At 45.7% G+C, this 22,068-nt stretch overlaps 1 protein-coding gene across 1 annotated transcript in view; it reads left to right on the top strand.

The window, feature by feature from the left end:
• The window catches only part of ATP8B4 (ATPase phospholipid transporting 8B4 (putative)), a 3,731,093-nt gene that overhangs the window by 2,980,802 nt on the left and 728,223 nt on the right, over nucleotides 1-22,068 (top strand). The window lies entirely within an intron of this gene.

Raw genomic sequence — 22,068 nt, 5'->3', positions numbered from 1 at the left:
GTTATCTGAACTAACTATAACGGGGGAATTTCAATGGTTTTTTACGAGTGAAATGTCCAGCTAACTATAACGTGTGAAACCTATGGTTTTTTAACTGAATTTGCAAGGTTTTTTAAATGCTAATTCCTAACTATAACGTATGTGAAACCTATAGTTTTCTAAGTGAATTTGTAAGGTTTTTTAAATGCTAAGTTATATATGTTTTATTATATTTTTTTTAAGGTTTTTCACCGTGCGTGCACGGTACGCGCACCCCGTGATTTAAAAAAAATATATATATATGTTTTTTTCACCCTTCGGGGTCCTTCAGGGACCCCCTGACAAAGACAAGGGGGTCAGGAACTCTCTACCCTGCCCCCTTTTCACGTTCTCCACTTTTCTTTTTCACTGTCAGACACAAAACACACAAAATGGCGGCCGACACTTCCTGATTTCGACCGATTCGAACGTTGACTGACATGTAACCACCAATCAGAATTACGCTCGCGCAAGTTAAGGTGCGCGCACCGTGCGCGCCTATAGATATTTATGTACTTTTAACTGCAATTTTCTCAGGAACTACTGAACAGATTGACACCATATATGCAAAAGGCACATCCCTGACCTGAGGACTACCTCTTGCCAAATTTCAAGTAATTCTGTTCAGCCGTTCGGGCTGTACCTTCGACTAAAGGTCCTATGGGAAAATGCATGGGGAAAACGCGTTTTGGGACCCCCCTTCTTTCTCAGCCCCCGCTTGACGAATCACCCCAAGACTTTCAGGGTAGGAGCTGAGCGGAGCGTCCCATTAGCTTTGAAAATTTTGCGAAGATTTGTCAACCGGCGCCAAAGTTAATCAAAATAGAACTATAACTATCTACTGGCGACCGCCAGTAGATAATATATATATATATATATATATATATATATATATATATATATATAATGGTTCCTGCTCATATGAAGAGAAACTACAGCACCCCAGTGCTGATGCATCCAACTAGTATTTATTCAGAAGAAGTATCTATGCGTCTCGGTGCCAATGTAGATGCTTCTTCTGAGTAAAGCATAATTGGATGTATCGGCACTGGAGTGCCATGGTTTCTCTTTATATGAGCAGGAACCATTAAATTGATTAACTTGGCAGCACGCGGTGGAGCACTGCAACACGGGCACCTCCGGCGATCAGAAAGCACTGCGGAAGCTTGCCTAAATAAGGATTACAATATATATATATATTTATAGGTGTGTGTGTGTGTGTGTGTCTGTTTCTTTTCCACCAAAAGAAAATTATATGCCGCACTCCAGGAATTTCAATTTGTCAAGGTCAATGCTTTGTTTCACCAACACGTTTCGACCACCAAGGTCTTGATCACAGTTAAGTGAGTCCTTTTACTGTTTTCATATTTATACACAACTGCCCATTGAGCCCATTAGGAGGCATTCTGGGATATGTGGTTTGTCAGGAGATGCGATTCTTAAAAAAAACCATTACATTCATACTATCAAATACAAGGTGTTTGCATGATTTTTCCATCATTTGTGGGTCATTTTCTTAGGTGTGGAACCACGCAATTTGGAAATTGTTTAGAAATTATTACTACAAATTCATTATTCTTTTGCCAGTTCATATAGGCCACATATGTGGATTATTTCTTGACTCCATTAGTCACATCAAGTTCATATATAAAAGGCATGGGTGACTTTTTGAGGATCATTGCAGACACAGGCTGGCAGGAAGGATCTCTCCTAGTGACAATTGATGTAGTATCACGATACACATCGATCAACCATTAAGTGGGTCTAAAAACAGTAAGATACTTTCTGTCCCAAAGAAACATCAAGACTTTGAGACATTTGCAGATGTTGACTTACATGATAGAGATATGCCTGCAAAATAACATATTTGTATTTGATCAACAGGTATACTCTCAGATATGTGAGACAGCTATGGGAGTTTGTTTCTCTCCCTCCAAGCTATGCAAACCTCACCATGGGTTGGTGGGAGAAAACCGTGGCTTGGAGAGAGGAAAATGATGCACACACTGAAAAAATCACATTATGGTTAAGGTTCATAGATAACCTATTTGTGATCTGGAATGGCACAAAAGAAGAGTTCATGGAGTACTTCAATGAATTGAATTAAAATGAACTAGGATTGACTTTCACATGTGATACAAGTATGACCACAGTACAATTCTTGGATGTGCAAATTTACATTTACATCCTCGACCCACACCATCGGCACTGAGGCGGGACGAGACCCGTTTTCACCCGATGTGTTCGGTGACCGCCTCACACCGAAGGTGCCCCCTGCATCCTGTGTTTGGTGTCCACCTCACATCGGAGGTGCACCCTGCATCCTTTGTGGTCTGGCGAGGCCCGCTTCTACTGTTGTGACTGATGACCACTGCACATCGGAGGTGCCCTCCGCATCCTATGTGGGCTGTGTGAACATATGTCCCAGCTCGTTGCAACGGAGGTGCAGCGGTCTGCGTGGGGCCCACGACTATGATCTGCCAAGGCTTCGCGACCCGCACCATCGGCACTGAGGCTTGGCGAGGCCCGCTCTCCCGATACAAATGGTAGCCACCCCTCATTGGAGGTGCCCCCCACATTCTGTATTGGCTATATGAACTCTACAAACTGCGCGCCATATTCATCGGATGGGCGATGCAGTGATCAGCATGGGGGCCGACGACTGAGCTCTGCCAAGGCTTAGCAGAAACAGACGCCCTCACGGAGACGACCCAGCCCGCCTTCCCCACCCTCTGCTTAGATCGACACCCTGCTACGGGACAGGGGGGGGTGGTCTCTGGCTCACCTGATGAGAATGGCTTGCCTCTATAGGGTTCCTGGTGACCCCTGGGCATTTTGGAGCTGCCGCGCCGCCTCCACACGAACGATCCAGCGCAGTAGAGCCACCCGAGCACTCTGCCCTACGCCATTTCCGGGCTGCCACGCCACCTCCACAGGAACGACCCAGCACAGTGAAACAGCCCGAGTCCTCTGCCCTACGCTTGTAACAACGCTCGGCTCTGGGCTAAAGGGGGGGTGGGTCGGCCCTCTCTGATCGCCGCTACAATTTGCGGAGCCCTAGCGATTCTGGATGAGCCGGACTCATCAGAGCTGCCACGTCACCCCGCTGTAAGAAAGTGGGAACGTTCCAGTGGCCGCCACCTTACCTTCCGAGAGGCAAAGCAGAGTCAGGGTGCCGGTCCAAGAAAAAGGAGCTACATGCTGGGAATATGGCTGCACAACAGAGGACCTGAAAGGAACATTTAGGTAATCCTTTTAAAAGAGGTTTCTGTGAGCCTGTCATGGCTAGTGGTATGGCAAAACTGTTACACCAGCCATATTGAAAACAGTATTTCTCCTCCGTATGAGCACATTGCATTTCTCCCTCTCACTACAAACTGGCTGCCATCCGATCCCCCTGTTAACACATGGCAAGGGAAAGAGGACTAAACACTGGACACTAACATAGGACTACTTCTGCTAGATGAGCTAGACCCGACCAAATGGTGGCCATCTTGGAATGGCTTTGACCAACTTTAGTTGTCACTGAAGTATTTGTGGGATGGGAACAAATACAGGAAACTCACTACCTACCTATATCTATTTATATTATGTATATTATTTATATTATCAATAATATACCAAAGACTAAAGACTAGGCTCCTTTTCCCACCAAAATTTTACTAAGGCCCAACCTTCTCTAAAGCCCTTTAAGGGACAGCCATCCTGAAATGATCCATGTGACTACACTCCTACTTTCAACCCCCCCCCCCAATTAGCTCAGACCTAGACCTGAAAATGCCCACAGTCACTCACCCTACCTAAACCCAGGAGCCACCTGAACCCCTCACCTCTCCTCCCCCCAAACGGCCCTCTACCCTAGGCTTGTCCCTTACCCAACCCCTCTGTGGCCCCATCCCTGCAGTTACCCATTAACCTAGAACCCCCACCTGTACTTCCCCTTCCCCTCTACCCCTTAATCAGGAAGATGTCAACCAACATAAGACCCCACCAGAACTCCCCATTAACCCCCACCCCCCTACTTCTCACCAACCTTAAACCCCATGGCCCCCACTCCTTCTCCATCACCTACCCACCCAACCTCCCAGCTAACGCCGCCAAAATCTTTAAACACAGATTGCTCAAGCAACACCCTGAAGCACTCATAACTGACCTCTAACATAACTCCAAAACTGATCTCATCTTTTACACCACCCACCAGGCCAAATGGAGAAATAACCTAGCTAACCTCCAGCAAATTACCAAAACCACCAACATCCCCATGGCTAAATACTGATTGTCTCTAAGTCCTCTCCCTTCAGAATCAACGCCACTATAACTATATACAGAAATGGCAAAGTCATGGTCCAGGCCAACGACTTCAACCTGCACCAATTTGATCTCACCTTCCCCAAGCTGCGAAACTCCATCTCCACCCCATCCAACCATCTCACCCCTTCCCAACACACACCCCAGAACCCGACCCAAGAAAGAACTGTCATGAAACCTGACGCAAGCCCTCAACTACTGAAGGCCTCAGACCTCCACCCCACCCCCACGCCAGATCCCTCTTTACCCCCCACTCCCATCCCCCCAGCCACACCTCCCACCTCAAGACATCACGCCCTGAGCCATCCCCTCACCCCACCCACTACATCTACCCCAATACACTTAAGATGCACCCTCCAAAACCTCCCCCACCACCACCCCTCGGAAGACGTATGTCTCTCCACTTCCCCTAATCCTACCCATCCTCGGCCCTCCTGTCCCAACCCACACCCTCAACTGAATCTGCCCCCCAACCACTCCCCTCCCCCTAATCCTACAACCCTTCAACCCCCCTGTCCTAACCTACACTCTCAGCTGAACCTCCCCCAACCCCTCCCCTCCCCCTAACCCTACCATCCCCGGCCCTCTTGTCCCAACCTACACCCTCAGCCGGATCTGCCCCCAACCCCTCCCCTCCCACTACCCCAAACCTAGAGTCAATGGCAGAACTAACTGAACACCTCACACGTATTGAGAGACAACTCAACACTCCTTCTTACCAATCGCCCCCAAGCACCTCATAACCATAACCGAAAACCTATCCCTTCTCCATAGCCAAATCAAAACAATCACGCAGGGCATAAACACAATCCTTCTCCACACCAAAGTCCCCCTTCCCTGTCCAACACCCAATACTCCCCTCCCTCATAAACATCAGTGAGCCACCTCAACTGCCCAATCACCAGACGACCAGCTGGCACTCCACCCCCAGAAACACCCAATCTCTCAGACCTAGAAGAGCGAATCCTGAGATGTCTTTGAGAGATGCAGCGACCCTTGCTAATACCTACAACCCCACAACTACCCAAATGCCCCCTCCAACATACAGGTAATCACCGGGATAGGTAGAGCCAACAACCAACCTAGATCTACAAGACTTCCCTCCCAACGCACAACCATTCCCCAAGCTCCCCCCCTCCTTCCGAAACCTTTCCAACAGCGGCAAGATAAACTGCATGCTTATAAACTGCAGATCCGCAATCAAGCACTCAATAGATTTGGCAGATGCCATACTGAATCACGACATTGATATCACGTTCCTCACTGAAACCTAGCTCAATGAAACATCCTATCCGCTCCTTGACCACCTAGTCCCCCCTGGTTTCACCATCATTAAAAAAGACAGAATTGACCAACGCGGTGGTGGCATTGCCATCATCAATAAGAACAACATCAATTTAGTTGAAATTAAAACCCACTCCTTCTCTACCTTCAAATACCTCGAAACACACATAACACATCATAAAAACAAAGTAACAAAATGCCATCTCATCTACCACCCCTCAGGAAACTCTCCTGCATTCGGAGAACAAATATCAGACCTACTTACACAGTGCTATATAGCCAACCCCGACAACATTATCCTGGGTGACTTCAACCTCACCTGGAATAACGAAAATAACACTGTTATACAGTCACTAAATGAACTCCTTCTCACAATTGAGCTCACCCAACACTGCAAGGGTCAAACCCACAACAAAGGCTCTACCCTTGATGCAATCATAGCCAAAAATGAAACAATAACCATCAATAACATCCTCCTAATCGACTGGTCAGACCACCACATCATTATATTCAACATCAATCAAACTGCAACTCCTCCAACCAAAACACAAATTACCTATCAAAGGAGCAGAAACCTCAATGCCATCCCCCTTCCTGTCCTCGAAGAAACCATAACTTCACTTCTCCCACCCTCCACAGACAACCTCAACATGGTTGAGGTCACTACACCATATAACAGGACACTGACAACTGCTCTTGACTAACTAGCCCCCCTGAAACTGAAAAGAGTCAGAGACACCCCCTCCAGAGCCTAGTTCAACAAAGACCTCAACTCTGAAAGAAGAAAAGTAAGAGCCCCTGAGAGACTCTGGAGAGGGAACCCATCCACAACCAACCTCTTTCAGCTCAGAAAAGAATGCAGCAATTACAAAAAACACATGATCAAGGAAAAAGCCTCCTTCTTCCGGAGTGCACTAGACAAAGCCAAAAACCGCCCCAAAGAACTTTTCAACATCATCCAGAAACAGACCTCCAAGCCTACCAAAGCAAACCCCCCTGCCTCCAAGCTTCAGTGTAACAACCTGGCCAAATCCTTCAATGACAAAATCCCTAATATTGAGCTCTCCCTAGACTAGCACCCTTAATCCCAACACAGCAAATCCTCACCATAACCAAACCTAATTTAACCCCAGTTCACGACATACTTCCCGAAGACGAGACCCCTCTTCTGTCTACCACCAAAATAAGCCTACACCCTTGACCCCCATCTTCCCCCAAGTGTTGAAAGGACTTCAACCTCTCTCCGAAGAGGACATCTCCAATGTGATTGCCAACTCCAAACCCTCCAACTACTATGCAGACCCTCTACCCGCCGCCCTGTCTAAAAACCTCAACCTCACCCTAACCCCACTGTGGACAAAGATCATCAACAGCTCCTTAAACAACGGACTGATGCCCGACTGCCTCAAACAAGGCCAAGTCACCCCCCTTCCAAAAAAAAAGATGCTGACCCGAATGACCTCAAAAACGTCAGGCCCACCACCAACCTTCCTTTCCTAGCCAAAATCCTGGAGAAATGGGTTCTCGCCCAACTGAACCAACACCTGGAATCCAACAACCTACTTGACTCACACCAATCCGGGTTTAGTAAGGCATGCAGCACAAAAATTGCTATACTTAGCATAACCGATGACATTCATAACTCCCTTGACTCTAACAGATGTTGCCTACTTGTCCTCCTCGATCAGCTGCCTTTGACACGGTAGACCACAAGCTACTCTTAGACGACTTACAAAAGCGTATCGGAGCAGATGGCAATCTCCTAAATTGGTTCTCCTCATTTCTACATAACCACTCCCAATTCATAAAAATCAAAAACTCGATGTCCGACACTTTCCCCTCAATCTAAGGTGTCCCCCAAGGCTCAGTCCTCTTCCCCACACTCATTTACATGGAACCGCTCACTACCATTCTAAAACAAGCAAACATCGACTACCACCTCTATGCTGATGACACCCAGCTGTACCTCGAGATATCCTCCCTCAATGACATCCTCCGACTCAACACCACACTATAAAAAATAGAAAATTGGCTAACGCTCAACCATCTCAAACTCAATCATGAAAAAAACAAAATCCTTGTTTTCTCCAATCACGAACAACCCCCTCAAATCTAAGAATGGATAAACAACCTTGACTCTCTAAACTGCAAACTTACTCCAGCAATCTCAGCTAAATCTCTAGGGATCCCTCTAGACTCAAGTCTCAACATAAGATCCCACATAAACTCTACAGCAAAAGGCGCCCTCTACAACCTAAAACTCCTCAACAAAATCAAGCCTTTCATACCCCACAATGACCTAAAAATCGCAACCCAATCTCTAGTTCTCTCCAGACCTGACTATGGAAATGCCACACTAACTGGGACAGCTAAAACACACTTAGCCCCCATGAGAACCCCCCTAAACACAGCAGCAAGAATGGTCACAGGAGACAAGAAATACGACCACATCGCCCCTGCATTACAGGACCTAAAATGGCTACCCATCGAAGCACACTGCGCTTTCAAAACTGCCTGTCTCACCCATAAAGCCTTACACACAGGCAAACCGGACTACCTCGCAGCCAAACTCACAAAAGCAGGACAATCAAGAAACCTAAGAAGCTCCAACTCACTCCTCTTACCCCCCCAAAAAGACATAACCAAAAAGTCCTCTCCCGCTCTTTCACTGGGAATGCCCCAAAAATCTGGAACTCTCTCTCTACCCACATCAGGACCAATCCCTCCTTCACGAACTTCAAGAGACAACTAAAAGAATTTCTCCTCAAGCGTCATCTCTTTGCATCTAGTCAAGGACCTCGATCTATGTGAGCTCCAGTACTCTAGATGCTAGTCATTATATTCTAATGTTTATGTTTCTATTCATGTATGCTGCTGTAAAGCGCTCTGATACCCCACGGGTCATGTAAGTGCTATATAAATTCCCAAAATAAAATACAAAAAAAATAAACATTGAGGAAAATCTAATTAAAAATACTGGCCTCCAAAAAAAAGGCATCCCTTATGGTGAGTTCATAAGGATGAAACGGTTAAGTGAGTCCAGAGGAGAAAGAATTGAAAGCTAAATTGAAAGAAATAGAATGGAAATTCTTAATCAGAGGAGACAAATCATTGGATATACAAGAAGTAAAGAAACGTGCAGAACGTATTTCCTGAGAACAAACATTAGTGAATTGAAGAACAGAAAATCAAGTGGAAAAAAGGATCGGAAGATAAGACTGGTATTAGGTTATTGCAAAGAAAATTATCAAATCACAGAGATTATGAGAAAACACTGGGGCATATGAAAAAAAGGATACAGATTAGATATATGCTGAGTGACAGTCCAGATGTATCATTTCGGAGAGCACCTGAGGTAATTTAGTTTTCCGATCCCGTTCGTATTTAGCCACCATTTTGTGTTCCGCCGCCATTTTGTGTTGCCCTCACCACGGTGAACGAGGTGTTGTTTTCCCTCTTCCTACTGCAAAGTGTCAAATAACCTCCTGCCTCTGTTTAAAGCTGGTGTCAGAGTCTGGCCGACTCCACTAATCGTCGTCTGGTTTGACTGATCCTTGTTTCGACTATCTGTTGGTTCGCACCATTCTTTCCTGACTTTATCTTATCCTCTGGCCTTCGCTATTCTTTACTCGTATTCTCTCATTTCCCAACTGTCCTCCGGGGCATACAAATGTGTCCTGCCACCTGCAAGTCGAATTATAAACACTACCACTGATTAACTTGTGGGGAAGGGTGACAAACACAGTTGGAAGAGAGGCTTATTTGAGTTACTTAATATCTTGTTTTCACATTCTTCTCATTGGTTAACCCTGTATGCATTGGGAGTGTTCTTTGTGAATATGTGTGTTATAAAAGATTGTGCGCCACGAAATAAAGTGGCAGTCTCCTAAGAACATACCAAGTGTACTTCTGGGACAACTATACTTAGCTGCAGCTAATAAACCAAACCTTCTACGCCTAACGGAGTGTCCCGTGTCTCTGTTCGACAAAGCAGGTGAACTCAGGAGATTAAGGCGTACCCTGTGCCGCCAGGCCCATAAGGGCTCGGTTCTTCAACTTGGCGCCCAACGTGGGGTGGCTTCAGAGGTAGCAGTTCTGCCCGAGGATCGTGAGGAGCCCCGCAAGAAAATTCTGGAGGAATCGCAAACCACGTCAAGCGACCCCTGTATGTTGAAGTGGTCTGAAGGTCTTTTGCAGCTCGGTTTCTCCTTTCTGAAGGCTGCTGACGACTGCTGCCCTGACTAACGTCCTGCTTTGGTTCCTTTGATGATGTTTGGTATCGCGAGACATTAGACCGGCCTCTGTTGGCGTAAGAAGACACTTAGTTAAGTATTGGTGGGTAGCTCCCACTATTTTGTTTTGATTTGGGTCATTGATTCGGCTATTGCAAAAGCCGAAGCCGAGGGGTGAGTACGTTTGTGCTGTATTATTTGATTTAACCCCTTGATGTTTGTGAACAGTCCAGTGAAATAACGATGCCTGGTCTGAGTAAGTTTAGAAAGTTTTGTTGTTTTGGTTGTGATAGGGATTCCCGGTTGGAGGACTCTTGTCCAATTCCTCCGGTTGGAACTCCCACTTATGAGCTTTATTCTAAACATGGTGTTGGCCCCATTGCCTTTAATGAGGCATGGATCCGATACACGAAGAACAATGGTGTTCTACAGTGGCCACAAAATGGTAGTTTTGAGCCTGACATATTAGACAATTTGGAAGCGATATTGTTCAAAAGACCAGCCCGGCCGGCAATGTTTGACTCTTTCCGCCTCTGGCATAAGGAAGCCAAACAGAAAGAAATTAAGCAGGCAAAACGAGATAAGAAAGCACAAAATATGACGATTATACAGGCTGCCCAGATTGATAATGCAATGGAAATTTTAGAGAGACAGCATCGTATGGCAATAGATAGATGCTATCCGGTGTTGCCTAATTCCCCTTCTGATAAAAGTAAGGATCTGGAGGAAGACCCTTTGATGTCTCACCTATTGAGATTGCCTCCACCCTATGTACAAGGTGCTAATGCACCCCCGTTGTTACAACCTGTTCAGTTGCCTGTTGTCCCCCCACCTGTTCCGGTTGTTCCACATTTGCCCCTTCCGGTATTGCCACTCCCACCTCTCGTGCCACTGATTCCTTTGTCTCCATCTCCTGAACATCAATCTTCTTTGCCTTCGGCTCCCCTTATAACTGCCATTTCCTCTCCTGTATCACCTAATACCTTGTCCCCTGTCCTTATGTCTAATTCTCCTACTGTGCGCAAACGAATAACAGATTCTGTCTCTGGTTTTTTGTCCCCTTTCTTTGGGACTCTGAACATGTCTCCGGCCTTTTCTCGAAGACAGTCTCGTAGTCAACTTCCAGGTTCCGACGAACGGGTGGTGTTGGACTCTCTCGCTCGCAAATGGATCGAGAAGGGTCCCCAGTATAGTGTGAAAGATATCATGATCACCTTTCATCAGTGGGATGCGCCCACGCAGAGATATGTATTTAATGTTATGTGTGACACTCTTGCTAAAGGATGGAAGGATATGGATTTGGGTTTACTTCCCCAGGGTCTGTTGGATGTTCAGGCTAATTTCGATAAAGGACTCATTGTGGGTTCTAAGGTTGAGGACGCCGTAAGGACACTTGTTACTTTTAGGTCCTTATTTTCTTCACAAACTTTTCTTGATTCTGATCCTGTTGTTCAGCAGACATTTAAACATTACCCAATGAGAGAGGTTCCTCCGATATTGAGGGAAGAGGTTGCGCAAGCAGGTAATAATCCAGCTATTCCCACTCACTTCCAGCGTATATGGGTATATGTGCCCTGGAAGAGATCTGATGTTTTGGCCCTCAAACAATCTTTACCTGATCCCCGTAAAAACCCTGCTGGTTACTATAAAGAATTGTCCCAGACTGTTGATGCCTGTATTATGAATTTAGCCGATATTGGGATGCTGATGGGAAATGTAGTCCCACAAGCGTTATGGGCTCGGATTCGTAGAGAGGATCATGCTCAAGAATTGGGTGGTACATAGGCTGCTATAACTGCCTCAGATAAAGCACAAGTGGGTGGTGCTAAGCCTGATGTTTTGATCACAGAACTCCCTGGTAGGATTATTACTTTAATGAAAACAATGATGCCCGCCTTACGAGTTAATTGGGATAAATTAGCTGCGTGTAGACAGAAGAAAGATGAGAGTGTCTCCGATTTCTTCACTCGTTTTGAGGAGACGTTTATTGATCAGAGTGGTCAGGATATGACTACGGAGGGTGGACAGCGATAATTTGTAGATAAATTCGTATTTAATTTGCTCTCCGAGTTGTCACATAAATTAAAAGACTCTGAAAGTTCATGGGCTGTTTCTTCTTCTGCTCAGATATTGGCTACTGCTCAATATTACATAAACAGGGACAAAGAGGAAAAAGACAAACAAGAGAAAAAGACTAAAGAATTAAAAACGAAGGTTCTTCTGCAACAAGCTTATCCTCCTCGCTCTGCTCAGCGCCAGTTTCAACAGCCTCCCCAGTTTCAGAGGGTGTTTCAAAAGCCTGAGCCCTATATTCCGCGGCCTTTGTTAGGTCCTAACCAATGCGCCTATTGTAGGGAGGAACGTCATTTTAAGAATGGCAGCCCGGTTTTATTACAGCGTAATCGATTACTATCTACTCCACAAGCTCGTGGTGGTTCCCAGTTAGCGCCCAGGGGTAGAGGTTGAGGTATGTCGCCCCAGAGACAGCGTTCCCTTCCACCTCCACATTCTATGAACTACTTTGATCAGCAAAATACTCAGTCTACACAGTATTACAATGATGATTACTATGTTGAAGGTGAGAATGACGGTCTTCACGCTAACTAGGACAGCCATAGACAAAGTGAGGGAGTTGTATCGATTCCAGTAGATCAGAATAGGCCTTATGTTAATGTCACTACAATGGGTGTTTCAGAGCTATTTCTTTTAGATACTGGTGCGATGACCCATTCTATTATTCACTCCAAACTCCCTGGGGCACCTTTGTCTGGCTTAACAAACGTATCCGTAGGATTTTCTGGTGCCCCAGTTCATAGCCCGGTCTCTTGTCCTCTGCCTATTTCAATTGGTTCTTATGATTTGGAAGCTCCGCTTCTTTTAACGACTGGTTGCGGCGAAAATCTGTTGGGTTTGGTTTTATTGAAAAGATTGCATGCAACGATATATTGTTCTCCTTCTGGTGTACATCTCGCTTTGGGGCAGAAACTGACTTCTCCAATGTATTTGTCTAAAGATCAATTTCCACCTGAATTGCTCTCTCTCCCTGCAACACTTTGGGCTACGGGTCCAAATGATGTTGGATGTCTTGAGATCCCACCCTATGTCGTTACCCTCAAGCCCAAGGCTAAATTGCCACGCATCCCTCAATACAAAATTCCCAATGATGGTGAAAGAGCACTTTTTGCTATTATTTATGATTTGGTTCAGAAGAAGAACGTGACTATTGCACTATTGCGTCACTTGTCTGACCTTCCCCATAAGGTTTCACCTTCTAAATTACAATATGCCCGCCAAGAGGTTACCTATTTAGGTCATCTCTTGTCGAAGGAGGGAAGGCGACTGACCCCAGAACGTATTCAAGCAATTGCACAAATGTCTGTGCCATCCACACAAAGAGAAGTGCGTGCCTTTCTAGGCATTACCTCTTATTGTAGACAGTGGATTCCAAATTTTTCTTTGTTGGCTAAACCTTTGTTGGCACTCACTTTGAAAGACACACCCCAACCCCTTCCTTGGACTGACAAATGTCAGAAGAGTTTTTCTGATTTACGTGCTGCTCTATGCTCTGCACCTGTGTTGGGTACTCCAGATTACAGTAAGCCCTTCACGCTCCATGTCCATGAAAGAGAGGGTTGTGCGTTGTCAGTCTTAACACAACGATTTGGAGACAAGCAGCGGCCATGTGCCTACTTTTCGGCTACATTAGATCCAGTAGCCAAGGCATTGCCTAGTTGTCTTAAAGCTACAGCAGCAGCAGCAATTTCTATTCATCAGTCTGCTGGAGTGGTGCTAGATAACACTCTTATTGTTATGGTACCACATGCAGTGGATACCTTGCTAAATAGGACGAAAACACAGCATCTTACAAGTGCTCGCTTGTCTGGGTATGAGCTGACGCTCTTGGCTAGTCATGTGCACATCAAACGATGTAACACTTTAAATCCAGCCACATTGTTACCTCTTCCAGAGGAGAAAGGTATTCAGGAACAACATGATTGTTTTCTCCGTACTGAGGAGGAGACAAAAGGTAGGATTGATTTGAAAGATACACCTTTAATGGACCCGGATGGGATCCTATGGGTGGATGGTTCTTGTTTTAAACTCCCTAATGGTGAAACAACTTCAGCTTATGCTGTTACCACCTTGCATACAATCGTGGAGACAGCATGCATCAGACATAATTCAGCTCAGGCGGCTGAACTGATAGCTTTGACCAGAGCGTGCGTGTTATCTCAGGGGAAGAGAGTGAATGTATATACCGACAGCCAGTATGCGTTTGGTGTGGCACATAGTTGTGGTCGTTTGTGGAAGGAAAGAGGATTCTTTACCTCCCACGGTACTAAAGTACAGCATGGTCAGTTGGTAACTGATCTTCTTGAGTCACTTGCTTTGCCTACCCAGATAGCAATCATAAAGTGTAGTGCGCATAAGAGGATTACTGATGATGTTGGTCGCGGGAATGCTTTTGCGGATGGGGTAGCGAAAGAAACAGCCAGAGATGCTATAAGTCGCATGTATGTTGCGGGCACTGCAAATTGGGTCAAGGAAAAAGGAATGTGTGAGGATACAATAGAAAGTGTGAGATCGATTCAAGGAGAGGCTACAGAGAAAGAGTTGAGTAAGTGGAAAGAGAGTACGGGAATGTTAGACGCGATGGGATGTTGGATAGAATTGTCAAAACATCAGCGTTGGCTGTTACCAGATGCCTATGTACTGCCTGTAGTTGCTATGGCACATGGTCCAGCCCACATCAGTGCGAAAGGAATATGTAAGCTTCTGGCTCCAGTGTGGCTGAACGAAGGGATTCCAAAATGTGCAGATAATTTAGTGAAGCATTGTATTCTTTGCTTGATGCATAATCCAGGAAAGGGAACCCCAACTCCAGCAGGTCATTTTGCTCCCCCAACATATCCTTTTGAGGTTTTGCAAATTGATTATATTCACATGGAATAATGCAACAATCTCAAATATGTTTTGGTGGTGGTGTGTGCCTTCTCCAGATGGATAGAGGCCTACCCTCTGAAAGACAACACTGCTTTGTCCACTGCCAAAGTTCTTCTGAAAGAGTTCTTCCCTAGGTTTGGTTTGCCACGCATTGTCTGGAGTGACAATGGAAGTGAATTTGTGGGCCAAATTATGAAAAAGGTGTGTGCCGGTCTTGGTATCAGGCAGAAATTCCATGCGGCGAACCATCCCCAATCAGCGGGTTTGGTAGAGTGCTATAACGGCACTCTCAAACTTAAGCTTGCAAAGGTACAGGTTAGCATGGGACTTGCCTGCACCTGATGCTTTACCTTTGGCTCTCCTATCCACTAGAACAGCTGTACATTCTCGTTTGGGACTCAGCCCATATGAGGTTGTTTTTGGGCGCCTGGCTAATGTTTGGGGAGTCCCTCGCCCTAAAAAGTATTCTGACATACAGTATCCAATGCTGATTGACTACTTACATGACCTCACCACTAAATTACGTGTTCTCCACCAACAGGTTCAAAACTCTTTACCAGAGGCCTCCACAGACCCAGGTCATTCTATCCAACCGGGAGACTGGGTCTGTGTGAAAGATTTTCAGAGGACAAGGAATTTGGAACCTCGTTGGAAGGCGCCTCGACAAGTTCTTCTGGTGACACGTACAGCAGTGAAAGTCGAAGGGAAAAAGAACTGGATCCATGGCGTGCACTGCAAAAAGGTGCCCTTGCCTTTTGACCAGTGGGTCAGTAAGGGTGTAGGTGATTTTGAAGGTGAAAGGGTCTCCCGGTTTGTACCTTTCAGTAGTGCACACCTAGATGGAACTCGGTCAGAGAAAGAAGATGACGACATTTTACAAGAAGCCGTACCGCCACATCTCCGATTGAACACTACAGATCCACAGACACTATTTCAGGACCAAACTGTACTGATCAGAACTCGATTTAAATTAAGGCCTAGACTTTTCAAGGACACCTGAGATTTTCATCTCTTTCGTGACATGTATCATCTGTCCAGGTTGCAGGGTCACGGTAGGAGTCTTGGTTCGTGACCTGTATAGTGGCTAGGCCCCCAGGACTTGCAGTGTCATAGGACAGCTAATAATCACAGCCAAGTGAGTAAGGAAGATTGCCGTGAGCAACAATTTTAGAGGATGGATGTCAAAGTGGGAAAGAATAATAAGAAGGAAGAGATGAGAAAGAAATATTGTAAATTAGTGTACAGTCAATGTGGCATAACATTGTGTGTTCTTATGTTTTTTAGTACCTTATTGGCTTGTGTAGGTTGGATTGTTCATGCTATGCAGCACAAATCTGTCCCTACTTCTATTTCCTTGCCTCTTCATTCTACTATCTCCCCACATCAATTACATACGCTTCCCCAACATGAACTAATCAGGAGAACAGAATATTTTAACAATTCAGTTGTCCAGTTGTTGCATCAACACCAATTGGTAGTCAACACAACCGACTGTTGGGTGTGTGGACTTATGCCTCATACCACAGACAAAGGGATGCCATATTTAGCCCTTCCATTTTCTTATGAAGGTGCCGCTTGGGCCTATTTTGTGATGTTTTCAAATGCATATCAGAACCGATTTAGACGTCCAGTTGGTTCATATGGTAGTAGGCAAGATTTTAGTCATAGTTCTCTGATAAAAGGAATAGTGGCTATGGCTAGAATTGTGGAGAATAGTAGGGTTCCTGTTGATGAGAAACGGGCATACGATGGTTGGAACGTGACTCGTTACGTTACTAGCCTTACAGATAGAGTTAAACAGGGAAAATCTCCACCAATTTGGACTACAAATGAATGGAATTGTAATTCATGAATTACAAATGAATGACACTGGACAAGAAAAGAGTTTTTGTTCCCATACATACATTTACGCATTTCAGAATTTACCACCGTTAGTGCCATCCCAGGGCACGTATTTTGTCTGCCACGATAGAGTCTACACGTGGCTACCGACAGATTTTTCAGGAACGTGCTATATAGCCTTTCTTCTCCCTCCTACATACACTGCTCCTTCGGGACATCACAGAAACAGATATGGCAGAGGGATTATTGATTCTAAAGACACAGCAGGATAAGAGGGAGGAGATTTCCTTAAAGGATTTCTCCCTTTTTGGGGCCAAATGGCCAACAGTAGAAACATGAGACAATTGGTTTGTGTTGTTGAGACCACCATAGATGTCACTGCGGGAGCCTTGAGTAATCTCACAGCTGAACTTCAGGCGGATCGTCTCATGACATTGCAGAACCGGATTGCTCTGGATGTTATTCTTGCGGATCGTGGTGGAGTTTGTAAATTGATCGGATCTAGCTGTTGCATTTATATACCTGACGATGCCCCTACGGTATACCAAGCCATCTCCAAATCACATGTGATCTCCGAGTCGATTCATCAGGACGAAGGAGATTGGTCTTTATTGGAATGGTTTTGGGGATTACTGTCCAAATGGGAATGGAAGGTATTAACATTCCTTGTAGTGGTTTTGGCCATCATTTTTTTCTGTTGTCTCTGTATGCAGTGTGGCCCCGCCTTCTGTGGTCTTTGTGCCACTATGTGTGTCCCAAGGCCTGTGTCACGGAAGACGGAGAGCATTAAAGTGATGTTGCAGCAACAGCTTGATGACCTCATGGCCATTGACGTCGACTCAGATTAAAATGAGTCTGTGCGTCTTGCCTGAGTAATGGCAAAAGGAGGGCCTGAGGTAATTCAGTTTTCCGATCCCGTTCGTATTTAGCCACCATTTTGTGTTCCGCCGCCATTTTGTGTTGCCCTCACTCAGGCAGCACGGTAAAGGAGGTGTTGTTTTCCCTCTTCCTACTGCAAATGTCAAATAACCTCCTGCCTCTGCTTAAAGCTGGTGTCAGGGTCTGGCCGACTCCACTAATCCTCGTCTGGTTTGACTGATCCTTGTTTCGACTATCTGTTGGTTCGCACCATTCTTTCCTGACTTTATCTTATCCTCTGGCCTTCGCTATTCTTTACTCGTATTCTCTCATTTCACAACTGTCCTCCGGGGCATACAAATGTGTCCTGCCACCTGCAAGTCGAATTATAAACACTACCACTGATTAACTTGTGGGGAAGGGTGACAAACACAGTTGGAAGAGAGGCTTATTTGAATTACTTAATATCTCGTTTTCACATTCTTCTCATTGGTTAACCCTGTATGCATTGGGAGTGTTCTTTGTGAATATGTGTGTTATAAAAGATTGTGCGCCAGTCTCCTAAGAACATATTGAGTGTACTTCTGGGACAACTGTACTTAGCTGCAGCTAATAAACCAAACCTTCTACGCCTAACGGAGTGTCCCGTGTCTCTGTTCGACAAAACAGGTGAACTCAGGAGATTAAGGCGTACCCTGCATCGCCAGGCCCATAAGGTCTCGGTTCTTCACACCCTCCTTGAAAGATAAATTGTTAAGAGTCATTTTGTGAAAAACAAGGCAGAGTCCTGGCTGAAGAAACACCAAAAGGGGCTCAAGAAATGCGAGAAATGCAAGGCATGTTATATAGGAAGAAATATCCGAGAGCTAAGTAATTTCAAAGGAAAAACCTTCACCATAGAGGAAAAGATAACCTGTGAAAGCAACTATGCGGTTTATATGCTCGAATGTCAGAGTGGCCGGAGATATATAGGTAGAAAGATTTGCCCATTAAGAAAGAGAATTTTAGAGCACATCCGGACGATACAGAATTAAGATATGAACTATGTCATGACAAGACATATTTGAAAGACATCAAGGATAAAGCTGGGATCAAATGAAATATTATTGGATAGCCACGGTACCTATGTATGAGAGAAGTGGGGACAGAACAATGAAACTGAGACGGCTGGAATCACGCCTAATCATAAGATTCAGTACAAAACAATCTCAAACTGAACGGGGATGACGATTTGCATGTCCATCTGTAAAATAAATTTGAACAACTTTATGTAGATTAGCACTAACTCTATTCAACAGGATTGAGACCTAAGTAGAATAACGATGATTGTGTGTCAGAATATCTTGGGTGTGAAAAAAACATGAAATTAAATGAAAGATCAATATAGTATGAAATTATCATAGATGACATTGGATAGGCACTGAGCCTAATATGAAGCTAAAGAGAGGACATCCTAACCCTTTCCATAAGAATTTATTCAGATGGGATAACTTGCCTTAATGTGGAAAAGGAGACACTAACTCATCTATAATGGATAAGGATGGATACATAATCAAATATGTGTCAATTTCAAGTGGAGAATGTAGTAGGCACTGAGCTTATAGTAACTGGCAACAGAATAATTAATTTGTAGTAATAATTTCTAAACAAATTCAAATTGAGTGGTTACACACCTCAAAATGACCCACAAATAATGGAAAAATCATATGAACATCTTGTATGCGATAGTATGAATTGTTATTTTTTTTAAAGAATCGTATCTCCTGACAAACCACATATCCCAGAATGCCTCCTAATAGGCTCAATGGGCAGTTGTATATATATATGAAAACAGTAAAAAGACTCACTTAACCGTGATCAAGACCTTGGTGGTCGAAATGCGTTGGTGATGGTGGAATAAAGCGTTGACATTTATATATATATATATATATATATATATCCATCACAAGTTTGCCTGGAGAGAAGGGAAGCCCACACAGGAAGGTGAGTATTAGGCTGCTTTATTCAGTGGAGATTGCAGTGGAAGAACAGCAAACCGCTTCACACAGTGAAGTCCAGTCCTGACGCGTTTCGTGCTCACAGCACTTTGTCAAAGGAAGACGGACTGACGCAGGATACCTCCGGCATGAAAGGCACACTTTAAATAATTTCTTCGCCTCAGTGGGCGTGGCCACAAACGTGTGGCCTGATGGTCTGTGTAGTGCTGAATTTTACTACAGTGAGTTGCCGGTTGCATCTTCGGTGAAAAGAAAGTGTTACCCAAGTGGGTTGTGGAGCCGGTACCGCTGATTCAAACACCTCCGTTAATCACTCCACAGGCCCCTCCTGCTCCTTAGCTGCCTCGTCGTTTGGCGCTGCAACATGGGCTGCTCACGCAGCTGGGCTCACCTCGCGGCTCAGGCAAAAGCCGCAATACATCCATCACAAGTTTGCCTGGAGAGAAGGGAAGCCCACACAGGAAGGTGAGTATTAGGCTGCTTTATTCAGTGGAGATTGCAGTGGAAGAACAGCAAACCGCTTCACACAGTGAAGTCCAGTCCTGACGCGTTTCGTGCTCACAGCACTTTGTCAAAGGAAGACGGACTGACGCAGGATACCTCCGGCATGAAAGGCACACTTTAAATAATTTCTTCGCCTCAGTGGGCGTGGCCACAAATGTGTGGCCTGATGGTCTGTGTAGTGCTGAATTTTACTACAGTGAGTTGCCGGTTGCATCTTCGGTGAAAAGAAAGTGTTACCCAAGTGGGTTGTGGAGCCGGTACCGCTGATTCAAACACCTCCGTTAATCACTCCACAGGCCCCTCCTGCTCCTTAGCTGCCTCGTCGTTTGGCGCTGCAACATGGGCTGCTCACGCAGCTGGGCTCACCTCGCGGCTCAGGCAAAAGCCGCAATACATCCAACACAAGTTTGCCTGGAGAGAAGGGAAGCCCACACAGGAAGGTGAGTATTAGGCTGCTTTATTCAGTGGAGATTGCAGTGGAAGAACAGCAAACCGCTTCACACAGTGAAGTCCAGTCCTGACGCGTTTCGTGCTCACAGCACTTTGTCAAAGGAAGACGGACTGACGCAGGATACCTCCGGCATGAAAGGCACACTTTAAATAATTTCTTCGCCTCAGTGGGCGTGGCCACAAACGTGTGGCCTGATGGTCTGTGTAGTGCTGAATTTTACTACAGTGAGTTGCCGGTTGCATCTTCGGTGAAAAGAAAGTGTTACCCAAGTGGGTTGTGGAGCCGGTACCGCTGATTCAAACACCTCCGTTAATCACTCCACAGGCCCCTCCTGCTCCTTAGCTGCCTCGTCGTTTGGCGCTGCAACATGGGCTGCTCACGCAGCTGGGCTCACCTCGCGGCTCAGGCAAAAGCCGCAATACATCCATCACAAGTTTGCCTGGAGAGAAGGGAAGCCCACACAGGAAGGTGAGTATTAGGCTGCTTTATTCAGTGGAGATTGCAGTGGAAGAACAGCAAACCGCTTCACACAGTGAAGTCCAGTCCTGACGCGTTTCGTGCTCACAGCACTTTGTCAAAGGAAGACGGACTGACGCAGGATACCTCCGGCATGAAAGGCACACTTTAAATAAAGGTATCCTACACGACCGTGTGTGGCGTTTCAATTGTGGTGCGCTCTTCATTTGGATATATAGCGGTCTGTGCCAGATCGCGAAACGCCCCGCTGCGGAGGAGCAGATCCTACACGCCGACAATTGCAGGCGCTTAAGGAACGGCGTGACCAATGTGGCAGGTCATCACTAGCGGGGACCCAGCTTTACCTTTGCAACGGCCTACTATAGGTATAAGAAACTGATGGGAGATCAAGCACGATGCCACGATGGCTTTCAAAGAACTCACTATCCCAGAATGAAGTCATCAGACACGCCCACTGGGGCGGGACTTTTAATCAAGCCTCCGCGAGTGCGGCGGAAAATCTTTGCAGCTGTTCTCTCCGTTGGGAAGCCAGTGATCAAGGGACAAGCAAACCCGAAACATGTTTGGCTACTAGCCTGAGCTGCAATGGTGGACCTTCTTCCCTGCTATCCTGCCAAATAAAAGGTATCCTACACGACCGTGTGTGGCGTTTCAATTGTGGTGCGCTCTTCATTTGGATATATAGCGGTCTGTGCCAGATCGCGAAACGCCCCGCTGCGGAGGAGCAGATCCTACACGCCGACAATTGCAGGCGCTTAAGGAACGGCGTGACCAATGTGGAAGGTCATCACTAGCGGGGACCCAGCTTTACCTTTGCAACGGCCTACTATAGGTATAAGAAACTGATGGGAGATCAAGCACGATGCCACGATGGCTTTCAAAGAACTCACTATCCCAGAATGGAGTCATCAGACACGCCCACTGGGGCGGGACTTTTAATCAAGCCTCCGCGAGTGCGGCGGAAAATCTTTGCAGCTGTTCTCTCCGTTGGGAAGCCAGTGATCAAGGGACAAGCAAACCCGAAACATGTTTGGCTACTAGCCTGAGCTGCAATGGTGGACCTTCTTCCCTGCTATCCTGCCAAATAAAAGGTATCCTACACGACCGTGTGTGGCGTTTCAATTGTGGTGCGCTCTTCATTTGGATATATAGC

The sequence above is a fragment of the Triturus cristatus genome, chromosome 3_1 (genome assembly GCF_964204655.1).
Source record: "Triturus cristatus chromosome 3_1, aTriCri1.1, whole genome shotgun sequence".
Lineage (NCBI taxonomy): Eukaryota > Metazoa > Chordata > Amphibia > Caudata > Salamandridae > Triturus > Triturus cristatus.
Note: the sequence above shows the minus strand (reverse complement) of the source record. Positions and strands in the feature narration are given on the sequence as shown.